This window comes from Dermacentor andersoni, chromosome 10 (assembly GCF_023375885.2).
Source record: "Dermacentor andersoni chromosome 10, qqDerAnde1_hic_scaffold, whole genome shotgun sequence".
NCBI lineage: Eukaryota > Metazoa > Arthropoda > Arachnida > Ixodida > Ixodidae > Dermacentor > Dermacentor andersoni.
In genome coordinates this window covers 128,187,056-128,196,005 of record NC_092823.1, presented here as the reverse complement: position 1 = coordinate 128,196,005, position 8,950 = coordinate 128,187,056, and positions in this window count along the sequence as shown.

The following is an 8,950-nucleotide window of genomic DNA, read 5'->3' as shown; positions in this document are numbered from 1 at the left end:
ACTTTTTAGAAATGCCAGGAGTAAAGGACGAAATATGGAGTCATACCAGCTTTGCAGGTCAATATCATGCAAAAGTCAAGCTTGCGTCACGGTTATGTTTCTGGTTGGCCTGGTCTTGCGTGGTAAGTTGGCGAGTGATCTGACGACATTCTTCGGCATAAGTGGTGGCTTCATACTGAGTCGTAGACTCGGAAGCGTAGGGGCGATACAGAAGAATTGTGTCCATAAACGAGGAAGGTACGCGACCATAAAGAAGGGAGGGAATCCCGTGGTAGACAGAGTGGCGCTATTGTGAGCATACGTAACAAAGGGGAGGATGCGGTCCCAGTTAGTGTGGTAAGCGGAGGCGTACATGGTGAGCATGTCGCGGAGAGTACGATTAAAGCGTTCAATCATACCATTGGCTTGCGCATGATAGGCAGTTGTACTTCTATGGACAATGTTGCATTCGCGAAGGAGGGCTTTCACAGCTTCGGATAGAAATGAATGACCACGGTCAGTCAGTAGCTCGCGACGTGCACCGTGTCGAAGAACAAGGTTGCGAAGGATGAACAAGCCGACTTCAGGTGCTGTGGCTCCCAGGAGCGCTGAAGATTCAGCGTAGCGCTTTTGGTGGTCCACGGCGACGATGACCCAGCGGTTGTCATCTGGGGTGTACGGTAGAGGGTCGTACAAATCAATACCGATACGGTCGAAAAGCCAGGAGGGACAAAGCCATGGTTGCAGCGGCCCTGTTATCTTGTGAGGTGGGCTCTTGCGGCGTTCGCACTTGGAGAACGAGTGGACGTACGGTACAAGCGGTACCGGACGAACAAGTGGCACCGCGGTACCGCTACAAGCGGCACCGGATGGTACCGGACAAGCGGTACCAACCGGACGAAGCGGTACATTCCTCGCCAGTAGTATCAAAGCCATAGGCGTGCATTCGTCTTTAGTGCACCGGCATGGGCGCATTGCGGATCCGCATGAAAAGAGGCAGAGACGTTGGAACGTAAATGGCGAGGAATCACTAGCAACCATTTTCGGCCATCAGTTAGGCAGTTGCGGTGGTACAGGAGCCCTTCGCAGATGGCAAAGTGGCAAGAAGTGCGACGAAGCGAGTGGTCGGTGGTGCGTGGTGACGGTTGAGACGATCTAGAAGAGAGGCTATCCAAGGATCCCTACATTGCTCTTCTGGCATGTCGGCGAATCTGAGACGAAGAATCGTAGATGGAGACAGACGGACTACCATGCTCATCGGGCAGTGGGGAGCGCGAAAGAGCTTCGGTATCCGAATGCTTACGTCCTGACCGGTAGACTTCATGGATGCCATGGTCCTGTTGGCAACGAGCATTTGGAAGGCGTCATCCTCGATCCTCTTCATTACGTGCCGAATTTTCTCACACCCAGACATACCATGGTTGATACGATGGCAGAGGTCGACAATATCCTCAAGGTAGGACTTAAGGTTATCGCCGGATTGCTGGGCGCGACCGCATAGGCGCTGTTCTGCGCGCTGCTTGTGAACAGCAGGTCGGCCGAAGACTTCCGCGAAGCTCGTTTTAAAGGACGATCAGTTGACAATATCAGCTTCGTGGTTGTGGAACCACAGCTGTGCGAGGCCCTCCTGGTAAAAGTTGACGCTGCTCAGTTTGTCGCCGTCAACCCATTTATTGTGGGCGCTCACCCGCTCATACTACGTATGAGCGGGTGAGCGCCCACAATTTGTCCTCGACGTCGTGCTCGTTGGTGCCATTGAAAATGTCAGTGTCGCATTGTCTTGGTACACCGGAGCAGGCGACCACCAGATGGTGCGATACTACCTTGCTGAGGCACGTCGGCAGGCATGGCCAAGACGGGGGTTAGAGTCCGGGTACGGATTTCCAGGTTGAAAAGGGGAACCAGCACGCTCCACCAATTTATAGAATGTGTTTAAGGCCAGATGCGCTCGGCGTTTTATATGAATGCACAGAAAGAGACAACGGCCGAGGGGGGCAAGCACGAGCAACAAGAACAACCGCCTGCTGCCTCTTCGTCTTCTGCTGGCGCCCGTATTTCTCACTACAGATTATTGATAACATTCTGGAAAATTGCCGGTCCATCCGAAACGACAATCAGTTTACAATTTTAGCGTAGATATCTTCAATTAAGCATACAGTTACCACAAACTATATATATATATATATAGATATATATAGTGTGTGTGCGCGCGCATATACAGGGTGTCCCAGCTAATATGGACCAAGATTTTTAAAAATGCCTATGCGTTCTTCAAAACAGAAATCGCGTAGATGTTAAACTTTCTGTAAACTTACAGTACCATTTTCTTGCTCGTCTTGGTTTGAGTAATTAGCCGAGATAAATTAACTTTTTAAATGTAGCTTGAAACGTTCAGGCGTCAATAGGAAAGTTGCAGAGCTTCACAAATATTACCCAAACCAGGTACTTCCAAGTAGATAGACTTAGCGTGGCCGTTCTTATTCGCGAAAAACGAGAGCCCACCGAGTTCAAAAAATACCACGTCACAGCGCGCTCTGTGCGCCCGAATGCGCCGCGATTACAGCGGTCTCATGAGTAATTTGTAAAAACATCGCCAGCGCCGCGCCTTCCCTTCACTTACGAGAACGGGCTTCAACCTTTCCTCGGCTCTGACACTACAGGGAGCGGCTGGCGACGGCGCTCCGAAAACGCACTTCGTTAGCAGCTGCTCGCGCCTGTCGCCGAAAAACGCGCCGTCATCAGCCATTTATTCCGATATGACGAGAAGAACAATTTTTTGCAGCGTTCAAGTCGATGAAGAATAGAAGAAATACACACAACACATGCATCATACATCTGGAACCTGTGCGAGAGAGCATGGTTTGTTACAGCGCCGCTTTTCTTCCAAGCTGTGTCATCGGCTGGATGCATGTGAGCTCGACTGTCTATTACTGTCGTGCCACGCAACCGTTTCTAAGAGTTTGTTTGCAGTGCCTAAAACATGCCGTACGCAAGCGAGCAGAAAGCGAACATGGTCTTAGCCTTGGGAGCGGCACGAGACGACAAGAGCAAAGCTGCTAAGGTATACCGAAATTGACAATGGGGGGGAAGACCTAGCGTGAACACAATTATGACGAGTTACTTGACGCTACAAGAAACAGGTAGCTACAAAAAGACGCGGCACAGAAAGGGGACCATCAGTGAAGAAGCTGAAGGAGACATTTTGGCTTTCATGATGCAAATCCTCATTCCAGCGTGCGTGATGTGAGGGGTGAGGTCGGCATTTCAAAGTCTTCAGTGTCAAGAGTTCTTAGGAAGGATGAAATGCAACCGTGTCACCTCCAACTGCATCAAAAGCTACAAGAAAGATACTTTCAATGGCGACTTGATTTCTCAAATTGGATCCTTGTGAACAGTGACGAAATACCGCATTTTGTTGACAAAGTGCTCTGGACAGATGAAGCGACCTTCTCCAGAAATTCTCAAGTCAACATCCATAATGCGCATTACTGGAGTGATACGAATCCGCATTGGGTGGCGCAGACCAGACACGAGTAGCAATAGTCATTCAGTGTGTGGCGCGGTATCATTGACGGAAGAATGATTGGCCCCATATTTTCTGACCACATGCTCACTGCTCATCGGTACGTGAACGACATCTTGGAAGACCCAGTCGAAGCTTTTCGCTGTGATCTTCCTCTTGCGTTTTAAAGCGAACTTCGTATCAGCACGACGGTGCACCAGCTCACTGCAGCAGCCTTGCCAGAGCCTGGCTTGACGAAGCCTTCAAACGCCAGTGGGTCGGGTGGCATGGGCCAGTGGCATTGCCTGCAAGGTCACTGGACTTGACACCTCTTGACTTCTTTTTGTGGGGACATGTGAAAGACCGAGTGTGCCGCAAACCTACAACTACACCAGAAGCGCTAAGGGCACAGATTGCTGAGGCCTGCAGCGAGATACCGTTTTGCGTCGTCAATAAAGCTGCATCGGACGTGCTAAAAAGGTGCCAATACTGCATTATGGCAGTGGGCGACTTGTTTGAACACATTCTTTAAACAGACATCACAGCAAATAAATCTCTACAACTGGTTTCCATGAAAGGAGCCATCTGTGAAACTTTTCTACGACGTGGAAAAGGCACGTAAGTAATATGAAATTACAAATTCTCTGCCGACGAGGAATGGACAGGCAGCTAAAAAGCAACCTTCCATGTCAGTTTACAATTCTTCCTTTTGTGACAACCAGCGTAATTCACACGACGTTATCAAGCTTGTAATAATGCGTGTTTGCTTGTTGGGGTCTTTCTCCCAAATTAGAACTCATGAGTTTGTCATTTTTCCTCGGGATGGATTCTACTAGCGTGAGAGTGCAATTATCGCCGCAGAAACGGGAGCCGCGCTGTATTTTAACTGCCGCCCGAACCCACTGGCGTTTATCTCGGAACCAAGCTCAACACGAAACTCTGTCGTGGGCAGCACGAAAGGCGCGAAGCGAGCGATGTTTTGTACAAGGTACGGTTGAGAGCGCTGTAATCGCGGCGCATTTGGGCGCACAGAGCGCGCTATCACGTGGTACTTCTTAAACTTGGTCCAAGTTAGCTGGGACACCCCGTATATACGATAGAAGTTTACTTTCATTCTCGCAAGATACGAAAGGATTTCTGTTTTCGAGCGTATTGCGGGGGCTGAAGGCGGCTCTAAGTTCAAGATTTTTTTTAATGAAAAAAGTGGGACTAATAGTTTTGATGGTCGTTGGCTATGGTAATATAATTGTAAGCTGAGGTGAAAGTGAATGCACTGTCTGATTTATTAGCGTACACCGATAGCCGTTTGGAAGACGAAGCTCTCGATGCTGAGGCCGTTGTCGTAACCAAGGTTTCATTTTATTTCTCTTGATTTGGGTTGTTTCCTACGCTGGTTGCGTGACACACAAACTAAGCTAAGGAAAAATACATAAAGTCGTCCAGAATGCAGGCATTCCGCTGAGCAGCTCGTCTATCTAACTATAAATCTTTCTTTCTCTCTTTCTCAATCCCAATTCCGTTCACTAAGTGTTGTTCTATTGTACGTGTAGACATATTGCTCTCTCTCTCTCAAAATAAAGGCTGTCGTCATTGCTCACTATAGGCGACATGTCATCTTAAGATGAGATGATGTGCTGCGTATATACTACTGTATATATGCTACTGCTGTATATATATCCTACGTGTCCACATGGACTAAGTGGCATGCTTGGGGCAAATGGGTCTTAGTGACGCCCGATCCTGAATACATGTATATAGGTGCTGCCGAAGCATGTAATATAATGTAGGGGAGCGGGCTTGCGTTTGATGAAGTGTCGGAAGGAAGCAGGAGGACTGTCCCACTGTCTTAAATGGTAGTTAGGTGATGGTTACTTCACTGGCCACATCGCCTGCGGAGCATCTATCTTCCAGCAAGGCTGCTGCGTGTGCTTGTATACGTAGCATCTCTGTGGAAGTCCCGTCGTCTCCACGGAGTAGTTTGTGCATCCCCAAACGTTCGCCATTGCGTCCCGAGTGACGATGTTCTTTGAATATTTTTTTTTCACCGCCGGCGAGTTTCACCGCACCGATAATAAATCACACGCGAGGCTACGGCCCGACTGTAGGTCGGTTCTCGATTGTTTATGTGCATACCCTGCTTTCCCAATAAAGGGCACTTTTAGAAAAACCCTTGGAATATGTTTCGCGCTACAAAAACACCTGTTAACTACCACTCGTTCTCAATATACCGCTTGGCGTGTTGAATGAATTTGCATTCTAAGTGCACTTGCAGTGCAATAAATGTAAATGTAAGCGCGTTTGCGCTTCAATGCAGTGCACTTGCACTGAGTTGCTCTCGTGAGTTCTCATTCTTTAAAAGTGACGTTCTCCTGAAGAAGCTTCACTTGTTTGCAACCCTCGGCGGCTAAAAGCACTGCATGCACCGCGATATCCTGGGCGTCTTAAAAAAATGTTCGTAATCTTTCATAGGGAAGAAAGTTTAATAAGAAAAATAAAATGTATGCGGTGAGAGCTCGCGACTCTTCGCTATTTAGAGCGTAGAAGACATAAATGGCGATAGCCATGACGTATGCAAGGTTCCTCTGAAAACTGCATTGACCCAAGCATATTTACATCGCGTGCATGTTATCCACGATGTGTTGACACGAAAATAATATGTAGTTCGAATACATTGCCTTAGTCAAGTGTTTCATGTTTATTATTTATCACGCGAGAAGTCTGGCTGGAGCCGAAAAGAAACTTGCATTTTCAGTGTCGTTCTAATGATTGAAACGCCCATCATTCAGTTAACTAGGCGGCATGAGAGAACTTGTAGCTGTGTTAGTTGCTTATCCACCCTGGTATCTCCAAGTAAGGAAGCACCTGCTACCGCGGAATTTTGTTCATTCGAGGACTGTAGATTGTAAAGAAAAGTGCCTCGTCCTTACACCAGGATTGGACACTGAGCAACTCATGTACCCACTAGATGCCTGTAACTTGGCCTTAAATAAGAAAAAAAATGGAAGATGCACTCCTTTAACAATCAAGTACGCCGACTATCGGTTGCTGGCTTCTCTTTGCTGGTCTTTACGGCGGTTACCTAGAAACGGATTCAAAAGTTCAAGGGCAAGACACGGTAGGAGACAGCTACGACGCAGCGTACAACGCCGAGACCAATAGTGCCGCCTCATACATTTGCAAGATCTCGCACACTGAAAACAGGTGGTGAGTAGTCGCCATTGGCTGATGCCTGTTTCTGTCGCCCGAGATATTTGGAAACTTCCGCCAGCACACATGGACACTGGCAGAAAGCATAGGTGCCGAAAATGAGGGTCGTGAATTCGATTCCGTTATTCATTTTAAGCCACTCGATCAGGCGGACACCTAAATGCCGCAGGGCATTCTCTCTGTGTGTTTGTTCGTGCTCCTTAGCATTGAACCTGTGCCGACTAGGCGAGCTCTGTACTATATAGCGATTCTATTATCACGCGGCCAGTTTTAAATCGGCCCCGCTGATTGTTCTGTCCTATTAAGGCTTTCGTTATCACTGAAAATGTGCTCATTTTTGGTGCAATATATTTTTTTCAACGCTTCATTTCCCCACGTAGTGGTCGCAAGGTATACTGCGATACATAACAGTATAACTCGATTACTTCTGTTTTGAATGAATGTCAAGCAGTGATAACTCTGTAACTGTTTTTGAGAATTCTAAGAAATGTGATACATCAACAGATCACATCAAGAAACACGAAGGAAAGCAAAATTTGTGATTTTAAGCATAAGCACTCAGAGTAAAAAAAAGAAGAGATCCGAAATATAGAAGAGGTGCACCTGTTGCCAAGTTCGCAACTTTTAGAAGTCAGATCAGGCAAAAAAATTTTCGAGCTTTGTTGGCATCAATACTAGCTTTAGTTATGTCGATGCTATGTGAGAAAGCAGTAGCTTCGCAAGTGCGAAAACGGGTAAGCTGCTGCTGTACAGGAGCATTTGTTTTTACTTACCGCAGAGGCACTTGTTTCGTTTTTTTTTTTTCTGCGTTCTTTCGGCTCGCGAAGCAATGGTTGGCAGGTCAGGAGGTATGCAGAAGCCTCCTCATACACAGTCATTATATTCGATGAAGTTTTCTGCGGAAGCCAGTGTGTGGTAAATTCTCGCTCGAACCTCCGCCTGCTTTGTTTAGTTCATGTAGAGCGCTGTTCTGTAATGTGATATGCTGTACAATATTGTACAGTAATAGATAAGGCCACTTACACTGGCCGCGTTCACAATGTAAGATATTAGACTGCTAGCTCAGTTTCGGTCGAAAGTCGGTCGTGAATTGACTATGTGCTCTTTTGTAAGTGAAAAACCCCAAAAAAAACGGGAAGGATTACGCGCAATAATTTGTACATGCGCTATCCAAGCGCTGGTCGATAAAAGCTACCCACTCTGGGGAAATTAAAGTTTCACTTTATGTCAACCGAACACAGTTATCACAATATCACGCACTCATGAGCAACTGCCTTTGCTTGAGACATCGTTAAAACAGCCTAGAAGTCGAATCAGAAAATTCTGCAACCCCGAGAACTTTGTGTCGTCACTCGTAGCGTCATTCAAAAGTAATATTGCCGAGTCGGCCAAACCGAGAACGTTGCTTTGTATTTCTCTTTTTCTTTCATTCTTTCTTTGTTCCTTTCTTCCTTTCCTTCTTCCTTTCTTTTCCTTTTCCTTTTTTTTCGTCATGAAATGCCTGGAGCACTGGAAGCTAGCTTCGGCAATACCTCCATTCAAAATTGTTTTTCCAGACTCCCCAATCTGTGAAAAACGGTCAAATCCAATCAATAGTTCTGTCGTCATTTCAGATGGTACATGACGTAACTAGTAGGAGAATTTAAGCGGTAATAATTAACAGAGTGCAGAAAAACTTTCGATCAAATTGATTGATTTCTATAATTGCGGTAACAAAACAGTTAAGGGAGCATGCTCGAAAACTAAGGAAAAAAGAAGGCCAATTTGCGCGTCTTGTTGCATATGTGTTTTTTTGATGTGGGAGTGAGCCACAATTTGGCAATGCGCGTGTTCTCGATACAAGCTTAAAAAGAACGGCGCGTTTGGTTTTAGACGCGGTTTTTATATATAGGAAAAAGAAAAAGTGCATCATGCTCTATATAGAGCATGCGTGGACATGGCGCATATATCACGATGGTAGAATTTTGGCGAATAAACAGTTGGCAGAGCGTACTATTGGGAAAAGAGGGGTCTTTTCTTGGGTGTGTGTGAGGGTGTTAGTGTATCTCAGTGCGTTTACTTGCCCTTCGAAGCTGACGATTAAGCGACGCAGGCGACATAATGGCTTGAAGCGTTAAACCATTCTCTCAGTGTACAATATCGATACCATCGGAACACAAATACCGTCAGGAGCATGAGACAATCAGATAAACGTTGAGATTAAGGTTGACTCATGGTGATACCACTCCTGAATTGATGCTTGTAGGGCGTTCCACAGGTGTT